The 23291-nt window shown below is 33.3% G+C and overlaps 1 protein-coding gene and 1 pseudogene across 2 annotated transcripts in view; both read left to right on the forward strand.

Moving 5' to 3' along the window:
* The first annotated feature begins 3091 nt into the window (after positions 1 to 3091).
* The window catches only part of LOC137653574 (uncharacterized), a 53907-nt gene continuing 33707 nt past the window's right edge, over positions 3092 to 23291 (forward strand). Inside the window, exon 1 of one of the 2 annotated variants that reach the window (XM_068387092.1) lies at positions 3092 to 3595. The gene's annotated coding sequence lies outside the window, so the exon portion shown is untranslated. The remainder of the gene's footprint in view (positions 3596 to 23291) is intronic. The other variant, XM_068387091.1, reaches the window with a different exon arrangement.
* LOC137652754 (uncharacterized) lies at positions 7303 to 8025 on the forward strand (annotated as a pseudogene).

Consider the following 23291-nt stretch of genomic DNA (forward strand, 5'->3'; position numbering starts at 1 on the left):
ATAACTTGTTCAGGTATGCTGTATGACCCATACGAGGTATGAACTCAAGGGCTTACCAAAGTTTTATGTTTCCATGGGGTAAGAAAGTTAATGAAACTTCTTGAAATAGATTTACTCTTTTTTTTTTTTATTGTTTCAAGGAGGGAGGTGGGCGGAGTTAACTGAGAGAGGATTGTCCTACAAGCAAGGTTTGTTCTGCTGTTCAATTTACTACGTTGGCAATCTTACTCCACTAGACCATGCCCCCAAGCTACAAGAATGATCTACTAGAATTATCTAGAAATATTAAATCAATATATATATATATATATATATATATATATATATATATATATATATATATATATATATATATATATATATATATGCTTCTAGGAATGCGTAAGCAGCAGAAGGGATCCAGCCTGTCCCTTTGAAAGAGCCAAGTTTGCCCTCTCTCCTCTCAAGTGTGTGTCCTCTAAGTACGAATAGTGTTTTACTGTCAAATGTGATTAATGATTTTTATCCCACATATATCGTGTATAGTGTGTTCAAACGTTGATGAATTCATTGAATGTTATTTCAAGTGTATTGTGTTAATGTAAGTAATTTGTCTTAAATTTTTGTATTTGGCCTTGTGAGATTTATGTTAAACTTTGAAGTGTATTTTTTGCTTACCTGTTCGGTAACCTCGTGTGAGCCAAAAGATGTTAGTGTAACAGTTACATCTGTGTAAATTTCATTTAATGTTTAATCATTAGAGTGCTAAAGTGTTGACTATTTTCATTAATTATCAAAATTAAATATTCTATAAATTAATATCCAGTGAAACAATTGATTATATAATTTTTCAGTTTTTCTTTTGTCTTAGTCTATGGTTTAGTTCAGATTTAATATTTCGAGTAATTTAATTTTGGTGTTAATTCTTTTTGTATTGTTGTTGTAACTTTTTATAGAATATATTTATTTTTGTAAAGTGTGTATTATTTCGATCACTAATATTTACTAATCGTGTTTGCTCGTAATCCCTGACTAAGAACCAAAGTAAGAGGATGTTTTTGAATAGTTCATATTAAATAATCACACTGTTTTGTTCTGACAGTAGCGTAAGGGACCTTTGGATATTCAGTGCTCATATATATTGCCGTCTGGGAGCTATGTAATATCCTCAGAGCTCGGGTATTATTTTTCAAGTGTAACTGACTTATGTAATATAAACAGGTGACTTTGGAGCTCAGGAGTTCATGTTATTCGCCAGCCGTAATAATAATAATAATAACAATAATATATATATATATATATATAAAACCTGTTGAATATGACATCAAAATTTCCCGAAAAGGTTTCTAAAGCAAAATATCTTTCTCACTGAATGCATACAGCACCGGATTCTCAAAACTTGTACAGTACAGCAATGTTCAACTCAAGGTGGATGAAGAACTTCCACTTTGGTTCAACCCACGTACAATATTTTAAACATCTCACTTCTTTCGCTGTCTACAGGATCAGTAGATATTTTCAGGGAAATGTTTTGGCCTAATTTTATATAAAGGTATATTCTGAACGAAACAGATAATACAAAATACTTATGATTTTTCCTTTGATTGTTAAGTTAAAATCCCCTGCCGATACATATGGCATTATAACCAGATAACCGTGATGCACATGCTTCAGAACATTATAATCAGAATTTTGTGCCCTTAGTCTTCCATTCATTTTATGCTATTGCTGTTTAATGAAAGTAAATAAGTCGTCGATCTATTACTTTAGTAAGTATTAAAAAAAATCTAGTTCCCTTTATTTTATAGTGCGCCTACCTCATTTTCTCCTGTCTGGTTAATATTTCAACTAGTGGGTTGTCTATTGAAATAGGATTATTTTGATCCCACAATGAAAATGCAATGTTGCCTATACCAAATTAAGGCAGAAGAATAAGAACTCTTATCGTGAGCTCCTGCATATACAATAATATGCTGCAGGCACTCAAGTTGATTGAGAAGAATGATTTTTCTTCTACGCGAATTTAGTATTCAACGAATGAAAAATCATATAGTTACCAAGAAGGGTGTGTTCAAGGTCTACTGTATATTTAGACCTCGGGTGTGATTAGCCCAGGTGGATGGTGTGAATGGGTCGTGCAAAGTACGGCTCACGTTTGGTAGGTTCCTGGATTGTCTAAGCGCCCACCAGTTTACATAACTGTAAATACTTTACTTACTTTAGTTGTAGTCTAATAGGTAGGCCCACTAGCCTCTGTTGGGATAAAACGAAAAAAGTAGTTTTTTTTCCAAGATTACATCGCCCTGTAATACAATACAATCATACCCAAACGTGTTCGAGAACTTCGAGGCTAATCAATTGTCATAAAAGTATTTCACAAGTCATTAGCATTCTTGTTTAATACTTAAAGTAACAAGGTAGCGTCTAGTGCGTGAGGAGACGGGCCACAGAGAGACACGTGAAACAATGGTGAGAGTACATTAACCCTAAATAAATATTAAAAGACATAACAAACCTGTTTTATACATAGTCCATTTTTCGTCAATGTAAAGAACAATTCCACAACAACGCAGCCATCTTCATCTTTCTGACGTCAGACGGAATCCGGGTCTCGGGAGGGATTTACCAACACCGGGCAAAGTTTGGTGCCAGAAGCTACCTGCGTCAGAACTGCCCAATTAACCTGTTGGGAAGATGCATTCGCGTGTTACCATAATTATGTAAGCAGTGTTTATGTCTGTTTGTTTTTTATTCTTCCTTTGGAAGTGTTTCTGCTACTGTTGATAATAATGATTTAGCTGTCCTATATTGAATATATAATAATATTCAATATGTAAATTTAAATATAATGGAAATTATAATTTTTACTGCAATGAAAATATCACCACAATATATTTTATCCAGTTTTCTCTGATTCTGGAGCCTCTCAATTCTTGTATTCGTTGGAACTCTAAGTGTATATGTAATTATGTATTATAAACTTCCCTTGAGGTTACGCCAAAGAAGTAGAAATAAAACAGTTTGAATATCCTACGAGTTAATAGAGTGAGTGGCAATAAGCTTTATCAGCGGCAATGAGTACAGTGCAGTCCCAGTCCTGGAATACTTAGGACTTCTGGATAGCGCGAGAGCAGCAGGAGGAGAAGAAGGCCAAATTGGCCAATGATGCCAGTGTTGATGTGCGAGCCGTGGTGGTAACATACCTGCCACTCGCCGTCCTTGTAGGCCCGAGGAAGTATCCCTCTGGGTTGTGCATTTGTCCCTTTCTCTTATGCAAGAAGTTAAATGCGCTTGGAAGTTTTCTCCCCGCATGTTTCGTTGAATCAAACCAAAGTGACGTTTTAGAAATATAAAATCATTTTGATGAAAACACCAAACTGTGAAAAGTTATCAAACAGCGGCATTTTGAAAAGTGGGTTTTCTATGTAGATGCTTCTGTGATTGTCGAAAGCATTGTTATTTCCTGTGACATATAAAGAAGAGAGCCAGTTGCATTTACGTGCATATGACACACTGAGTAAGACTTGGATAAGTGCCAAATTTCAAGTGGCGAGTGTTTAACTGGAAGGAAATTTCGACTGACAGAATTTCAACAAAACTCGCTACCAGTTTCAAGGTATTTCATTAGTCAGTTTTAAAGGTTTTCATTAATACGTTGAGTTTAACCTGATGGTATGCTACAGGTATTCCAGAAGTAGCATGATTTAGTCATGAATTTATAATATGTTTTATACTATGCATTTTACTTCATCTATTTCTAGTATATATATATATATATATATATATATATATATATATATATATATATATATATATATATATATATATATATATATATATATATATGTATATATATATATATATATGTATATATATATATATATATATATATATGTATATATATATATATATATATATATATATATATATATGTATATATATATATATATATATATATATATATATATATATATATATATATATATATATATATATATATATATATATATATATAATATAGTGTGTGTGTGCGTGGTTTTGCGTGTAGGCCTATACGGTTTTCCACTATTGAGAGAGTGGCTCTAAAGATGTTCTCAGCAAGTCGTTTGTCAAGCGGTTGTCCAACTGCCACCAGTCTTCTTGTTCTCCAACTGTTTGTGATTAACGACAGTTAACCGTCTGTCAGTCACCTAAAGGGCAACAGAGGCACACTGAGATTTAACGGAATGACCTTGTAGATTGGTGGCTTTCTCTAAAATCATGCTCAGGTGAGGCAAGCGTCATAACCACTGGACTACGAGAACCCAAACAAACACGACTACTACTTCATCAACTAATATTACCATATCTACTATTATTATTATAAATATTACGACCACTACTAATATTACTCTGTTTTTTTTTTTTTTGTTGCTGCTGTAACTACTACTACCAACAATAATAATAATAATGATAATAATAATACTCTACTCCAATGCTGTTGTTATTACTACTAATATTATTCTATTCGACTATTAACTTCGTTACTTACAGCACTATTTCAATATATTTACATGACAAGGGTGCTATACTATAGCTGGAAATCAAGACTTGATATTAAAAATTAACCTAGTGTTGAACATAGCGTTTTGAGGAAATCTTCATTTCAGCATATGATACATTTTCATATAAAAGTGTAGAAAATTAATAAAAAAAATTAAAAAGTTTATAATTTTAAATACGGGTTTGCCTACTAATGCTATCATTATCATTCTTGAATATCTACTCAGGAATTGTATATTTCTCTAATTACACAATTGGTTCATCAATTTTGTGTTGTCTTTTTTGGCCCTTCGACAAACTGATCTTGTAGGTCCCTTGCGTGATAGGAACAGGAGATCAATCCTTAAAGTAAAAGTAAAATACCATGCTACCTCCATTTCTGGAATGCCAGTTACACCACTGCATGGAATTAACAGCCGTATTCCAAAATCTTGCTGCCACCGGGAACGTTAAAATCTGACGACATCTTCTCTTTAAAATAGAGAAGCCGTCAGAAGTTTAGGCCTAGAAAGGCACTAAAGATTTCACAGAAACTAGTCTAAATTCTCACGTTTGTGTATATACAGCATGTAGGCGGGTTTGGGAGAGCTGAGTAAACAGCAACCATTGCCTGGCCCTCCTTGTCCTAGTTTGGGTGGAGAGGGACAGGCGCTGGTCATAATGTATATATGGTCAGTATCGAGGGCATTGTCACTATCTCTTGCCTCTGGCATTCATGAGTATCATTTAAGCATATGTAAATGTGTTTTAATGAATAGAATTAGCATGGGTCCTAAATATGCCAAAGTAAATATAACATAAAATGCAAAGATTATTTTGTTGTCGGTCATACACTCAATTCTGAAGATAATTCTAACCCTCTCGGAAAAATTCATTTTGGCCATATTTCTCTTAATGTTCATTCATAAAACGAATTCCTAATAAGAATCAGATATTAAAAAATATGAAGATTTTCACCAAGGTGAAGTTAAGATTACCTCATAGAGGTTTTATCCTAGTTATGATAATATGTTTTTTAAATACTGATAATTCAGTTTGATCCTTATTTCTCACTTCACTCTCGGTCTCCGCCCTTAGCCGTAACTTAATCCCCAGCATTCTGGTAGTAGGTTGGCCAGGGCACGAGCCACCCGTTGAGATGCTACCGCTATAGAGTTATTGGGTCCTTTGATTGGTCAGACAGTTCTACACTGGATCCTTCTCTCTGGTTACGGCCCATTTTCATTTTGTCTACACATACACCGAATAGTTCGGCCTATTCCTTACAGATTCTCCTCTGTCCTCATATACCTGACAACACTGGGATTACCTAACAATTCTTCCTTGTTTAAGGGGTTAACTACTACACTTTAATTGGTCAGTGGCTAATCTCTTGGTAAGCGTAGAAGAGACTCTTTTAGCCACGGTAAGCAGCTCTTCTAGGAGATGGACACTTCAAAATCAAAGCATTGTTCTCTAGTCTTAGGTAGTGCCATAACCTCTGTACCATGGGCTTTTACTGTCTTGGGTTAGAGTTCTCTTGCTTGAGGGTACACTCGGGCACACTTTTCTATCGTATTTCTCTGCCTCTTGTTTTTTAAAGTTTTTATAGTTTATATATGAAATATTTATTTCAATGTTGTTACTGTTCTTAAAATATTTTATGTTAGCTGTTAATCAATTTCTCGTACTTTCCTTATTTCCTTTCCTCGCTGGGCTATTTTCCTTGTTGGAGCCCTCGGGTTTATAGCGTTATGCTTTTCCAACTAGGGTTGTAGCTTAGCAAGTAATAATAATAATAATAATAATAATAATAATAATGATCCGACTAACAAGCAGGTACATAATCCCATGGCCAGGTTATTATAAATTTTCAAGGATACAAGCCCATGCCTATACTTTCCCTGCTGATTTGGGGATCGAACGCGGAGCTTTCGGGTATGAACTGATAGAGATAGCGATTGAAGATTTGTTCTTGCACAAGAACTTTTGTCCAATAATTCCACACTGTCTTTTTGTTAGCAAAGGCAGTGAAAGTCGATTCTTACTTTGGGCTAAATGGTGTCAGATTAATGGGGCTTCCCCATGAGCAAGCTCGGCTTTGTCACATAAACCAACTGATCTCTAAAAGGTTAGACCCTAAAATCAAATATCTGATAGCATCCAACGGTCTGGAATACCCAGATCGGAGGATTATTCACCCTTCATTTATTCTTGTGTTTTCTTCTAGGCATTAAGGGAATCTTCATATTCTTGCTGTTGCTTAATTCCAGTGTTCCCCTTTTGTGAACATGACTACTTCAAAACCCTAATTCTACATATTCAAATATATTAGTTTTATTTTTTCATGTTAGGTATAACTTTTGATATATGATCAGTCAATATAAATGATGAAAAATTGCTATTTATCTCCTCTATCTTTTAACTGTCGTTTTCTAGGATTTTTTTAAACTAGTGACCTGAAATACAAATTTCATTTCAAGTAGATAATATCCTTATTATATTATTCTATTCATTTCACATAGACCTACTGTATATCCTGAATACTTCTTCTTTGATAGTATGCTGTATTTATTATGATTTCTATAATAATATTATCGCTGTAAACATTTTTGGTAAATGTTCCCAAAATGGGAGTGTTGTACACTCGGGTATTCTGGATACCCCTATTTACTAAATATCGGGAATGGATATGTTTTGCTGCTCTCTGGTGAGATTGATCATACAGTTTTAGTTCTCTAGACTAAAATCAGAAGTCTTGTGTGCATATCAGACAGTTTAAGCTCAGCAGGGCTGCTATCCATGGATAGCAAAAGTTTTTACGGAAGTTTTTTTTTTTTTTTTTTTTTTTTTGCATTTATTCATATCATCGTTATTATTATTAGCATCATTGTTGTTGTCGTATTCATCATAATTTATCGTTATATGGGTATTATGTCATCATCCCATCTTTTGACAACCACCACCATCATCATCCCGTTGTTGTTGTTGTTATTGTTTTCGTCATTATCGACATCATTATCGTCCTTCATTATTCCTTATGTTGTTGCACTATCGAATCCTACAGAATGCTGTTGATGTTGTTTTTTTCAGTCAAATTCTGGAGATATTGATATCATCGTTCTACCTCCTAATAACGATCAGCCTCTGCTGATAGTGTTGAAGAAAATGAAGATGATACTATTGACGAAATTAGTGGAGAGTTTGAAGTTCAGGAAAATGAAGACGAAGAGGTCGAAAGCTTCTGAGATAAAGGAAGATGATATAAAATGAAAAATCTATCATTTGATCAACAAGCTGTTTCTGCAAATGATTGAGAAGCCCATTTGGGGAAAGGAATGTTTGAGATATATAAAGGTGTTCTTCCCGGATGATATCATTATTCATCTGATTGCACAAATGAATTTGTATGATGCACGAGATAAAAACGATTAAGATTTCTCTGTTGATGCGGAAAGTATGACAAAGATTTTGGGATTAGTTTGAATAAGGGGGTATCATAGTGTGTCTTTTGAGGGTGGCTAAAAGTGGTGAGTTGAGAGGGATGCTCTTCTTGATCTTAAAGTCTTTTAAACGAATATATTACCAATATAACAGCTTCATAATTAAGGAAAGTAAGGATATATATATATATATATATATATATATATATATATATATATATATATATATATATATACATATATATATATATATATATATATATATATATATATATATATATATATAAAATTTCATATTTCCATTTATGATTAGTTGTGTGATCTGAACTGTACTCACAAGCAAGCAAAGGATTCTCGTCTCTCTCTTTTTTTTTTTTTTTTTTTTTTAACTGATGTTCCAGTTAGATGAAGCAACGAAGTTTTGTAAGATCTTGGCAAGACGAAATTACAAAGGGCTCAGACAGGTTTTATGGCAATGATATGACCACCTTGACTTCATCATACATGATTATCTATAAGGAACAATAGTTTAAGAAGGCACGCTTAACCTACACAGGTACTTGATGCAAATGCATACATAATACGTTCACATGCAACTCTTACGTATTCATATACGACCTTGCTTTTTAATGTCCAGCGTCACCGTTATCTTATTTCTAGTTTCTTATCTTGTTAGCAGGTGGCGTATGCATTTTCAGAAAACTTATCTAATGATAAAGTCAAATTAATCAATCTGTATTCAGAATTATAAAAAGTTTCTGCAATAAATTCGTCTATTAATTCTGGCGTGGAACCTCATCATATCCATTGAATAATGTCGATACACTTATGTTCTGTTAAAACATTGAGAGAGAGAGAGAGAGAGAGAGAGAGAGAGAGAGAGAGAGAGAGAGAGAGAGAGAGAGAGAGAGAGAGAGAGAGAGCTATTAGGGAATTATACCTACTGGCTAGTTTCTTGCAAAAGAATTTTTAAAATATGATATTCTTTTCCTTGTTGATTTCATACTTATATATTCTGGTTGTTATTTTAGAATAGATTTATCTCATTACTTATCATTACCAGAATTATAATTTCTTATAAAGATATGGATGAACTAGAACAGTTGTACACTTAAGTATAACGGCCAACGGTACCTGACTATTTTTGAAGAAACTTAGATTACCGAAGATTTCATTATTCTAAGCCGCCATCACCAGTATTAACAACTGCCATGTGCTCTAAATTTCTTAAATCTATCCAATTGAAATAATGGTTCATTTCTTAGTTAACGTGATACGATTTTAGTCATAGGAATTGTTTTATTCCCTCCAAAAGACTGTGACGTTGCTGTTTTGGTTTTACCTTTTCTTCAGGACATTCAGAGATCGAAAACTCAAGAGCGGCTTCATGGGGATGGATAAAAAGTTATCTTTAATAAACTGGTTTCTGCAATGCTTCATATTTTTTCTTATAGACACTTAAGATCTCGCCTGATTTTTATTACTTTGCTGGGTTATTTTTTTTAGATATAGGTTTTCTAATAGAATACAATTATTATGATGAATTTCATTTTTAAATAAATTTTTATAATGGTTTTAAAAAGTAGGTTTTAAATAAGCACGCACTCATGCAAACCATAGCAAGGACAAATGCACAGAAGAATGATAATGATTTAGAGGAGTAGGAGTGTGAAGTCTATGTAAACATTACGATCTTCACTCCCTGTAAAGTCGTTGTTAAGTTTAGACACGAACTTCCCCTTACCGTACGAGATCTCTGATTCAGAAATCACACCATTCTCTCGATCGCTAAAGAAGAAGAAGAAGAAGAAGAAGAAGAGAGAGAGAGAGAGAGAGAGAGAGAGAGAGAGAGAGAGAGAGAGAGAGAGAGAGAGAGAGAGAGAGAGATCTCCTTGGGCAAAGTTGATAGATTTTGTCTCGTTTTTTTTCTTTCTTTTTTTTCCCTTTTTTTCTATATTTATCTCCAGGATTACAAAAGAAGCTAAACTATTATGCCTGGTTTTTTGAAATCCTGATACCAGAATTCCTAAAGATTTCTTTACATATTTATTATATCTTTTCGGTTTAAAATGACAAAGTCTCATGCAAATAAATGTAAGTTAGAAATTAATCAAGTAACCTGGAACAAATGTGGTATATCATTTGGCCTTGATTTCTGGATGCCCTTTTACTAACCAGGAGGTAAAGATACGAAAAAGATGAGAGAAAAAATGGGTACCTTTTTTTTTAAGACATCTTGTAATTCTGACATGGAGTTGCTTAAAATATAGATGATATTTCTTGGCATATTTCAAGCACACACTTCTTATTTTCACCAACTTTCATGGTACGATTGCTCATCATAAACCTACTCTGGTTGGTTTCACCCACTTTTCCTACAGCTCAGAAATCATAGGTAATATTATTATTATTATTACTATTATTGTTGTTATTATTATTTGTTAATCTACAACACTGGTTGGAAAAGCAGGATTCGATTAGTCCTGGGACCCCAAAATGGGAAAATATCTCAGTGAGGAAAGGAAACAAGGAAAAATAAAATGTTTTAAGAAGAGTAACACCATTAAGGTAAATATTTCCTATATAAACTATAAAAACTTTAACAAAACAAGAGAAAGAGAAATAAGATAGAATAGTATGCCCGAGTGTACCCTCAAGCAAGAGAACTCTAACCCAAGATATTGGTAGACCAAGGTAAACAGGCTATGGCAGTACCCGAGACTAGAGAAACAATGGTCATTCAACACTTTGGACGCTTCAAGGACATCGGATATTAGCTTAATGGGTAATTAATTAGCCTCACTTCACTCCACATTCTCTACAGGTATAAACATAATAAAACATGAAATTGCATTACAGGTTTATTTTTCCAATGAATCATACTTTTAAAAAACAGTATAGATATAACATTACATATTCTAATAACTTCTACAAACTTCTGTACTGATTTAGCATTGCATATTTAAAACAAAATGAACAAACTCGTTCAAATTAACATATAAACCTCCTCTGTCGCCCAGGAAGAACCATAGATAATAAATAAAATCTTAAGTTTTTAAAAAAACTATGGAAACCTGTGTATCCACGGCCATAGTGCGAGTAAACCATATTTGAGTGGTGGAACCTCACTCTTGTACTAATAATAATAATAATAATAATGATAGTAATAATAATAATAATAATAATAATGATAATAATAATAATAATGATAATTAATAATGAAAAATTCGACTTGCTTGGGCTAGCGTGCGCTAGAAAGTGACCACTTAGTCAATACCTCTTCAAGCATCGAATATGTTTCACCCCACACCAAAATCTCATTGGCCACTGCCTACATAACAACTGAACTTCAAGTAACAAGACACTAAGATCTGCTTACATTTCGTTAGGACAATTATTTTTCGCTATTCTGTGGCTACTTTCCTCTTGGTAAGGGTAGAAGAGACTCTTTAGCTATGGTAAGCAGCTCTTTTAGGAGAAGGATACTCCAAAATCAAACCATTGTTCTCTAGTCTTGGGTAGTGACATGGCCTTCTACTGTCTTGAGTTAGAGTTCTCTTGCTTGAGGGTACACTCGGGCACACTATTCTGTCTCATTTCCCTTCCTCTTTTTTTGTTAAAGTTTTTATAGTCTATATAGAAAATATTTATTTTAATGCTGGTGTTGCTCTTAAAATATTTAGTTTTTCCTTGTTTCCTTTCCTTACTAGGCTATTTTCCCTATTGAGGCCCCTAGGCTTTTAGAATCCTGCTTTTCCAACTAGGGTTGTAGCTTAGCTAGTAATAATAATAATAATAATAATGATAATAATTTGAAATTCTCTCATTTGTAATATTCTGCCCCGGGAAGTTCAGATTTTTAAAACCCTGACCTTTGATAGCCTGGTTTGGAATAGGCCTGACCATTTTCATGGCTTCATTTATTGTTGTTATTATTGATAGCCAAGCTACAACCCAACTCTGACCTTTGATAGCCTGGTTTGGAATAGGCCTAATCACTTTGATGGCTTCATTTTATTTTTACTATTATTACTAGCAAAGTTACAACCCTAGTTGGAAAAGCAGGATGCTGTAAGACCAATGGCTTCAATAAGAAAAAAAGCCTAGTGAGGAAAGGAAAGGAAATAAGGAAATAGATAAACTGGAGGAAAAGAAATGAAAAATAAAACTATTTTAAGAACAGTAACAACATTAAAACATCTTTCAGATATAAATTATAAAGTGAAACTTTTGTCAGCTTGTTCAACATAAAACCATTTGCTGCAAGTTTGAACTTTTGAAGTTCCACTGATTCAACTATCCGATTATGGAGATCATTCCACAACTTGGTCACAGCTGGAAAAAAAAAAAACATCTAGAATACTGTGTAGTATTGAGCTTCATGTTTGAGAGGGCTTGACCATTAGAATTAACTGTAGGTCTAGTATTACCAACAGGGGGTACTGTCCAGAAAGATTTGAATGTAAAGGATGGTCAGAATTATGAAAAATCTTATGCAACATGCATTATGAAGTAATTGAACAATGGTGCCAGAGATTAATATCTATATTAGGAATAAGATATTTAATTGCCTGCAAGTTCCTGTCCAACAAATTAAGATGAGAATCAGCAGCTGAAGGCCAGACAGGAGAACAATACTCGAAACAAGGTAGAATGAAAGAATTAAAAACACTTTCAGAATAAACTGGTCACCGAAAATCTTAAAAGACTTTCTCAATAAGCCAAATTTATTGTGCAATTGAAGAAGACACAGACCTAATGTGTTTTTCAAAAGTAAATTTGTTATCGAGAATCACAGCTAGAATTTAAAAGTCATACAGAGTTGAAGAAACATTATCAATACTGAGATTCGCTACTTTTTTTTTATTATTCAACTTCATGCCTCATAATTTGCACAATGCTCTAATTTTATGGAGAAGTCTATTAAGGGATTCAGCAACCCCAGATCTAGATTCAGGAGATGGAATTGATGCAAAGAGAGTAGCATCATCTGTATATGCAGCAAGCATGTTTTCTAGGCCAAACTGGTTGTCATGTGTATATAGTATGAAAAGTAATGGGTCAAGAACACTACCCTGAGGAACACCAGATTCTCTGGACTTTGATATTGATGACCTGGTTTCGAATATCCTGACCTTTCATAACCTGATTTGGAAAATCCTGCCCTTTTGATAGCCTGATTTGGAATCTTCTTTTTCTTTGTCTGCATCTTTTCTCACCTTTATGTGGGGTCGATGTTTCTGGCCAGCTTTCTCCATCTGCCTCTGTCCCACACTTCATCACCGGTTAATCCTTTTGATCGAAAGTCATCCTTGATACAGGCCATCCATCTTCGCTTTGGTCTCTCTCTCCTTCTCGTTCCCTGTACCTCCATTTCCATCACTCTCCTCCCAATATACTGTCCATCTCTTCTCATGACATGACCATACAACCTCAGTCTACTTTCTTGGATCTTATCTGATAGTTTTCTAACTCCTGTGATACCCCTAATTACCTCATTCCGTATCTTATCTCTTCTTGTCACCCCGCACATCCATCTCAACATTCTCATCTTTGCCACATCCAGTTTCTTCTCTTCTGTCTTCTTTATTGCCCACGTCTCCGCTCCATACATCATTGCCGGTCTCACTACTGTCCTGTGTACTTTACATTTCAACTGAACCCCTATTTTCCTTGCCATTTTGATTGGTTGATTTGGAATATTCTGACCCTTGATCACCTCATTTGGAATATCTCGACCCATGATAGCTTGATTTGGAATATCCTGAGCTTTGATAGTTTTTATGGAATAATCTGACTTTTGATCATCTGCTTTAGAATAGCCTGGCATTTGAATGCCTGATTTGGAATATTCTGGCCTTTTATAGTGGCATTGCCAGACGTATAACTACTAGATCTCTCCCTATTCCTCGGGTAACAGGGAGAGGTTGTAGTCCTACCCTGGGGAGAGGGGGTGGCTGTGTGTGCATATCTATCTAAATATTTACTCGTTATTTTGACGGGTTGCATACACTGGTAATAATAATAATAATAATAATAATAATAATAATAATAATAATAATAATATTCTTCTTCTTCTTTGTCTGCATCTCCTCCCACTTCTATGTGGGGTCGATGTTTCTGGTCAGCTTTCTCCATCTACCTCTGTCCCACACCTCATCACCGGTTAATCCCTTGATACAGTCCACCCACCTTCGCTTTTGGTCTCCCTCTCCTTCTCGTTCCCTGTACCTCCATTTTCATCACTCTCCTCCCAATATACTGTTCATCTCTTCTCATGACATGACCATACCACCTCAGTCTACTTTCTTGGATCTTATCTGATAGTTTTCTAACTCCTGTGGTACCCCTAATTATCTCATTCCGTATCTTATCTCTTCTTGTCACCCCATACATCGATCTCAACATTCTCATCTCTGCCACATCCAGTTTCTTCTCTTCTGTCTTATTTATTGCCCACGTCTCCGCTCCATACATCATTGCCGGTCTCATAACGGTCATGTGTACTTTACCTTTCAACTTAACCCCTATTTTCCTGTCGCATAGTACTCCACGCACTTTTTTTCCAATTCCTCCATCCTGCTTGTATTCTGTGGTTTATTTCTGCCCCAAAATTACCATCCTCTGCAACTGTTGATCCTAAATACTTGAAATTTTCAACTCTTTTCAACCTCTCTTCTTGTAAACTAACTTCCCCATTTTTCAATCTCAAATACTCTTGTCTTTTTCCTGCTGATCTTCAATCCTCAATTTTCCATTTCTCTTCTCCACTCCTCCAGTTTCTCTTCTACTACCTCTTGCCTAGTGCTACACAGTATAACATCATCAGCAAAAAGCATACACCAAGGAGACTGATGTCTAATACCTTGTGTTACTATATCCATGACCAAATCAAATAGATAAGGGCTCAATGCAGACCCTTGATGTAGTCCTTCATTTACTGGGTGCTTTAAAAATTTTTGATAATTATTTAAAGCACCGAAGGCATTAACGTGCCGTATTTTCTTGGTGTTTTTAACCTCGTGAATTAATTAACCATAATTCTTTATTGATTTAATCAGTGCCTTTGATTAGTCACAATGTGATTTTATGATTCATATGACATGATAACTTCCTTCTCCCATCCTATCACCATTGGTTTCAAGGTTTAATGGCCGCTCATGAATGGCACAGACTGATATATATATAACATATATACGTTTGATCAGCACCCAAGCACCCTCTCCAGCCAAACTATGACCAAGGAGGGTCAGTCAATGGCTGCTGATAACCCAGCACATATATCTAAAGGCTTCCCAAACCATAATCCTTAGTTAACAAAGATGGCGAGGTTGCAGCGACCAAAGGGACTAACGAGTTTAAGAGGGACTTGAACCCCAGTCTGGCGTTCACCAGTCAAGGACGTTACTACATCGGCCACAATAACGAGGCAAAACACATTTACTAATCAATTCTTCAGAATTTCAAAAAGTGTATTTCTTCATTTCCTATTCGCCAGTTATCATCATCATCAGCCGTAACTATTATTATTATTATTATTATTATTATTATTATTATTATTATTATTATTGTTATTTTTATTATTTCTATTTTTATTATTATTAGCTAAGCTACAACCCTAGTTGGAAAAGCAGGATGCTATTATCCCAAGGGCTCCAACAGGGAAAAATAGTCCGGCGAGGAAAGGAAATAGGGAAACAAATAAACTACAAGAGAAGTAATGCACAATTAAAATAAAACATTTTAAGAACAGTAACATCATTAAAACAGGTCTTGCATATATGCACTATAAAAAGGGACTTATGTAGTGCCATAGCCTCTTTACCATGACCCTCCATTGTCTTGGGTTAGAGTCCTCTTGCTTGAGGGTACACTCGGGCACACTATTCTATCTTATTTCTCTTCCTCTTGTTTTGTTAAAGTTTTTATAGTTTTTATAGGAATTATTCATATTAATGTTGTTACTGTTCTTAAAATATTTTATATTTCCTTATTTCCTTTCCACACTGGGCTATTTTCCCTGTTTGAGACCCTGGGCTTATAGCATCCTGCTTTTCCAACTTGGTTGTAGGTTAGCAAGTAATAATGATAATAATACATACACACACACACACACATATATATATATATATATATAAACACACACACACACACACACATATATATATATATATATATATGTGTGTGTGTGTGTGTGTGAGTGTGTGTGTTACAGTCAATATGTAAATCCAGACAGTTTGTAAAGTGTCTAAACATTTCAGGTAATATGTGAAATGAAACGCTATAAAAAGAAGTCATTACTGCATTTTTACAAGTTCATAAAAATTTTTCGATAGATTTCCATATTAGGAGTAGAATTTTTTATTTTGAATTTAGTATAGAGAATTTAGTATAGCAATTAGACACCATCCCATCATTCCTCTGAACCTTCATTGAGGCTGTGTTGTGATACTATATATATATATATATATATATGAATATACATATATACTGTATATATATATATATATATATATTTATACACACACACACACACACACATATATATATATATATATATTTATACACACACACACACACACACATATATATATATATATATGTGTGTGTGTGTGTGTGTGTGTCGTCATCATCATAAGCCGTAATTAGTCAACTGTAGTCCGTGTGTGTGTGTGTGTGTGTGTGTGTATTAAAGAGAGATAAGGCGGACCATGTATACCACTGGTGTACAAAATGAATAAACAGACATGAATCTAAATAAACATTAGAAGTTTCGAGTGTGTGCTTTAGGCTTTGGGATTCCAGTGGGCGTTAGCTCCCACCAATGACTCAGCGTTACGGAAGACATCATTGCAACATCACTGAAACAGACTGAGCTTTTCTCGCCTGTCAAGTCTCTTGAAGTCACCAAAAAGGAACACAAAAGTAAAATTTCCTTGTGAAAACAATACACGATCCTTCCATATTCCATCGGGACAAGTATCCCCTTCTTCTTCTTCTTCTTCTTCTTCTTCTTCTTCTTCTTCTTCTTGGTCTCAAGAGGCAAGTTAATGTTCAACATTGGGTATCCGGGTTTTTATTTATTTATTTTTTTTTTTTGATGATGTGGAAAATTCACTACCTTTTATCCTAAATTCAAGGATGTTATGAATGTTTAATCTTTATTTACTAAATCAATTGATTAATATCACAAGGTATAATTTATAAAGAATTTAGTAGCTTATACATGAGTGATTTTATATACAGTACACACATACATACATACTGTATATGTAGCCTATATACACACAACCATAGGGCATCTCTCTTTATATATATATATATATATATATGTATATATATATATATATATATACATACACACACACACACACACACACATATATATATATATATATATCAGCATACAGTAGGGTTCCACAACCCAGATAAAAAGGCCCTGGTTTTCTAAGAGTCGAACAGTTTTATGTTTAGAATCAATTTTCAAATATAAAAGATTTGTTAAAATTTACAATAATAATTTTGAAATAGAGTTAAGAGCACATTCGAATTAGTGACAAATTATCATAAATATTTCTTTAGAAATTACAGTAAAATATAGTGTTGACATTTTACTACACCAGAAGCTTTCCATGTCTCCGCAGTTAATGCATGAATATAACAGTGACTGTTGTATTGCTTTCAAGTGGAGCTAATCCCTTTTAGAGAAAACTATAATGTTATAAAAATCTGTATGTGCAATGTTCTATTTTCATCAATCAATATCATTATTATTATTCTATTTTCCCTGTTGGATCTCTTTTGCTTATAATAACTTGCTTTAACAACTAGGGTTGTAGCTTAGCTAGTGGAAGACACATGCATCATCTAGGCCATATAGATCTATTATCTGTGTAATCTAATAGAAACTGAGCTTCGTGATATAAAAGGGGAAACTTATGTAATTCTGAATCTAACACACGAACACACACCCATATATATATATATATATATACTGTATATATATATATATATATACAGTATATATATATATACATATATACATATATATATATATATATGCAGTATATATATATATATATATGCAGTATATATATATATATATATATACATATATATATATATATATATAATGTGTGTGTATGACTATTTTGGAGTTCGTTCTCATGAAAGGAGTGGAAGGCGATAGGTTAGTGAAAAAGAGATTATTCGGAGGGAGGAGAAGGTTTAGTAAGCATTAGAGTAATGGTTTGAGAGATTTATTGGAAAGGAACGACTTTGATATGCAAGAGGCACAGTTTGTATAAGAGGTTTGACATAATACTCGCAAGAAGCTAATGAGGTGGAAGCTTTCTTGTTTATAAACAAAATATTAAAAGTATAAATGAGACAGAAACCATTATGATGTTCTTTCCTTATTAGTGTGATGTGTTTTAATATATATATATATATATATATGTGTGTGTGTGTGTGTGTATGTATATATATATATATATATGTATGTATATATATATATATATATATGTGTGTGTGTGTGTGTGTGTGTATTATTTTCATAATTATTTTTGTTATGCTTGTCAAGCAAAAATAGTATTATGACGAAGCAATCTGAAAGTTCCACAAAGGACAGATTATGAAATGATAAAGAATGAGAAATCCGGTTTCGTATTTTGGAAGTCCAAGATTTCATCAGTAAGTTCTCCAGGACGTGGCGTGGTAGACTGCCAATCTTTCTCTTGATATTGTCGAAATCATTAAGGCATGAGAAATAGATTAAGAACAAGAACAAAATTAATTTTCCATTTTTAAGAGAGAGAGAGAGAGAGAGAGAGAGGAGAGAGAGAGAGAGAGAGAGTAGGACGAAATGATAGTACCTTGATGATTGAAGCTAAGTTAACCGAGTCGTGACGTCCTGACAAATTCGAATTATGAAAGCAAGATGAAATATCACCCCCTGTGTTGTCCGTCATCATTTCGCCAAGCGTTATACTTTTCCACTTTTTCCATCAAAAGTCGTATGTGGACATTTTAATAACAGTGATATCTCTTCAATTTCATTCTTTGAGTATCATTATCATTGAATGAAAACCTGATAATGAATAATAAATCAATAATACGCTAAATTTAATTAGGAATATAATTTATTCCGATATTTACTTATTCTATCTTCAACTTTAGTCTTTTCTTGACACTTTTAGAGATGTCTGCTACCGACTTTACTTGCTTTGCAAGATATTTTGTGATTTTGCAAATCCGGGAAACATAAGGCAAAATCTTTATAGATGATTAATGACATTTTAGTTTGATTAAAATATCGATTGGAAATAGATGCAATATATTTAGTCAGTACAATTTGCCCCTGAAACCTATTTTGCTTGTGCTTTTGGGCTCGGGAAATTGAATTGCTCATTTAAATATTAAATGTTTCATACACGCCAGTACAAATCTTTGGAATATTCAAGTGGTAAAAAACATAATTCATATAACCTACAACACCTAAAAATAGTAAGAACGTAAGAATTCTAAAACCACAGCCATGCAAGGTTGCTTCCTCGTTGATGCTGCAATTCTTAAAAAAAAAAAAAAAACTCATCAATGCATTTTCCGCAAGCTTGTATTCGCTCCCGTCGATCGACAAATATACTGCTGGAAAAATACGCTAAAATCATTAGAAATGATAAGTAAATTTTACTGAAGGTGTTGATTTTCATTATGAACACCTTCAGTTAGAGGGAAATTAACATTGTTAATTTCTGGTGGCGAGGCTCAGCCGCTGCACGAAGTGCGTGATCCCAAGGACTATTTTCATACTTATTATCTTCAGTGCATAGATGAGAATTTGATCATTAGCATGGTCATCTAACCCGCTTTAACCACCCTTCCTTTCCTAGAATATTTTTTCTGAGTTAATTACTCCATTCCCTTATGCATAAAAGCAGTCTTTATGGTGGAAATAATACTGGTAATGCGAATCTCGTAAATGATATTACATTTTGTTTATATCTTTTCTTCGCATTTGAAACTAAAGTTTCCCTTTTTTAAAGGTTCTCTTTATTTTATTTGAGCCATTTTTTTAATATGTTCATTCGGAATATGATATTCTCTAGTTTTTATTATTATTATTTTTTTTTTCACACGAACGCGTGTTCGAATGAGTAGAGAACACCCGGGTATTGTTCGTGGACACACCCACTGGCTATAGGGTTTTGTAGATACGTCCATTAGCCCAAATGACGTGTGGATTATATCTATTCGTGTGGGAGTAGGAGCAGGAGAATGGTCTAAAGTTTTTATATTCAAACTGTAAAATTAGAAAATTTGGACGAATTTCTGATTTTCTACAACCTGAAAGTGTCTTAACACATGGAACTTGTGTTTAAATTGAATCATTAATCTCACATATTTTATTCTTTATACAATCATAACAATGTAATAATAGAAGGCACATATAATTCATAGCAGTAGATAGAGGTGAGCTTTTCCGTTCAGAAACAGGAAAGACTGGTTCACAATTGGGAATTACTAGTGTACCAGAACCGTCAGAAATGACGTCTAAATATGTAAATAGATATGCACACACAGACAGATTCAACACTTTCCTAATCCCGCTTTCCTAACTACAACCAGGGGCGTATGAGAGTTTTCCTGTTTGTGTGTGTTGGGGGGGGGGGGGGGGACTAAAGTTCGAAATAACACCCTCAGATGCGATTTCCTGGCATCTGACAGCATATTGTATCAAAAGCAAAATCATATTTTTGGAAGATTTTTATGTGACCAATTCCAATTTTTACACAATAACAATCATAAAATACCAATAGGCCTATATATATATATATATATATATAGAGAGAGAGAGAGAGAGAGAGAGAGAGAGAGAGAGAGAGAGAATAATTGTAAGTAAGCAAAATTAAGAACAAGCATATTTCTAATATAAACATACATATTTGAAAGTCATGCCTGAGACCAGAAAATATACATATTAAAAGCGTATGAATAATGTATAACTGATACTTCATAAGCTCTGAAATTATATAAAAGTATACATATTCAAAAAGAATTGTGAAGAATTTATATACAGTATATATATATATATATATAGTATATATATATAAATAAATATATATATATATACATAAATATTCAGACAATTGTTCTTTATTATATATGGGAGATTCTCAAATTGACACTGTCCAAATAGCTTTTACGTGGAAGGAAATTGTGCCAGAGAGCCTGAAAATTCAGACTCCAATATTTGCTTAATTACCTTTAACAACTGAAGAGTAATGGAGCCATTTAAAGGGGTTTTTTTTATTTATTTATTTTTTTTTTTTTTTTGTCATTGGTGTTCATTGCCGTGACGAAAATAGTAATTCTCGCAATGACAGCAATTTTGGAATTCCGATTACCATTGTTTGAAAATTTGTATTATGTTATGGAATTACAGTGAATTGGAATCAACTTGTATTCTACGTAATATGACCATTAAAACGAATAATTTCATCAATTGACGAACAAGAATTAAAGATCCTAAGATCTTTAAAACAAAACAAATAGGTTTGAAAATCACTTTTATCTTATTAAACGATTCTTAATGACAATGAAAAGTTTGTATTTTGATAAGGAAGACTGAATGTAAATCAACATTTGGATGAAAGATTAGTTTTCAAGTTGGCGTAGGCTTAGTCTGAAAATTAAAGATAGGTAGAGGCAGATCTTTATTATTATTATTATTATTATTATTATTATTATTATTATTATCATCTTTATTATTATTATTATTATTATTATTATTATCATCGTTATTATTATTATTATTATTATTATTATTATTATTATTATTATTGTTATTATCATCGTTAATATTATTATTATTATTATTAAAAGGAGGTAATTAATCAGCCTAATGAGCCAAGCTCGGCTCTCACAGAGCTGATTCGTTAAATGCTAAAATTGAATAAAATATAATTATAGTAATTATAAGGGATAAGAAATATAAATAATTAGGAGGTAGATATAAATTAAATGCTTATCTATAAAAGTTATGTCAAGAGGTTGAAGAATAAAAATTGCGGTAGAACGAAGTACTACTAAACGAGAGGCCTTACTGCACAGAGCGTATTTCCCCACGTTTTCCTCATTGCTCACTCGATCATGCAATGGGGAGTGAGTACGGTATGCGTAGTCGAGACAGTAAACTCGGTTATATTGTAGTAGGCGTCGTCGTATTGTAACGCTAAATAAAGCATGACTTCTTCGGGCGGTTGACTTCGGTGATATATATCAGATAAACTTATTCGTTACATTTATTTTGATCGTTGCTTTACTGAAACTGGTTTTTACGAAATGCTATCAATTCATCCCTTCCTTTTCCCGTTATCTGACACTTTTTTTTATTTTTTTTATTAATTTCTTTATTGCATTTATATTTTCGAAGAGCAATTGACTTTTTATTGGAATTAGAATGCCGTATTCTCTCAATTTTGTTTGAAAGATTTTTCAAATCTTACTTATTCAAAATGTTATTCTTATTTATCAGTCAACTAATCAATTAATTCATATATTCACTTACATATCGGTTCGTTTCATTTATATTTTTTCATTTATTGATCGATTGACATGCTCATTTATATTTTTTATTTACTTGATTTGCTTGTTTATTTTATAACCGCACGAAGTGCAAATCGTAATGGCAGATTTCCATGAAATGTTAACTGGTCTCGGGATACGGACCTGCCCTCGGATGGGTACTTTTTCATTAGATTAACTAACAATCAAGCTAGTGATACTTTAGCTCAAGGTTTTATTGGTCTCATAGAGCTCTATGGAAGAATTTCAGGGTTGCCTGTAAAACTGATATAAAGATTTAGATAAGAAAAGTCCAAAACTCAAGTTTGATGTCTAGCAATTATACATTTTGGGCTGATCACTCGATAATTTCATCTAATTCAAGACAAACAACGGTATTTTCATCAAAATAGACTAATGGCCAACATTGCAGTTTCCTTTAGTTCAATTTAAAAGTGTTAGATGACTTTCTTTTATTTATGGAATGGCCAATAATTTCAGCAACGATAGGTAAGGATTGTGATTCGTCCTAAAAGGTTGTTTTATACTTTGGTTATGTAAAATTCTATTTACTGATGAAAGAAAAATGTATTTTCATTGACTTGGTCTAAAACATCCTGTTCACGTGCTTATTAAGGTTTCCAATGAGAGGGATCATAGATTTTAATAGAATTTCGAAGGGGCCTTTTACTCAATCAAGTAAAAGAATCCACAAACAGATAATGGTAATGGTCTATATAAAGGATAAAGTTATGGCCCAGTTTAGATCCAGATACGAATTTC

This window comes from Palaemon carinicauda, chromosome 14 (assembly GCF_036898095.1).
Source record: "Palaemon carinicauda isolate YSFRI2023 chromosome 14, ASM3689809v2, whole genome shotgun sequence".
NCBI classification, from domain to species: domain Eukaryota; kingdom Metazoa; phylum Arthropoda; class Malacostraca; order Decapoda; family Palaemonidae; genus Palaemon; species Palaemon carinicauda.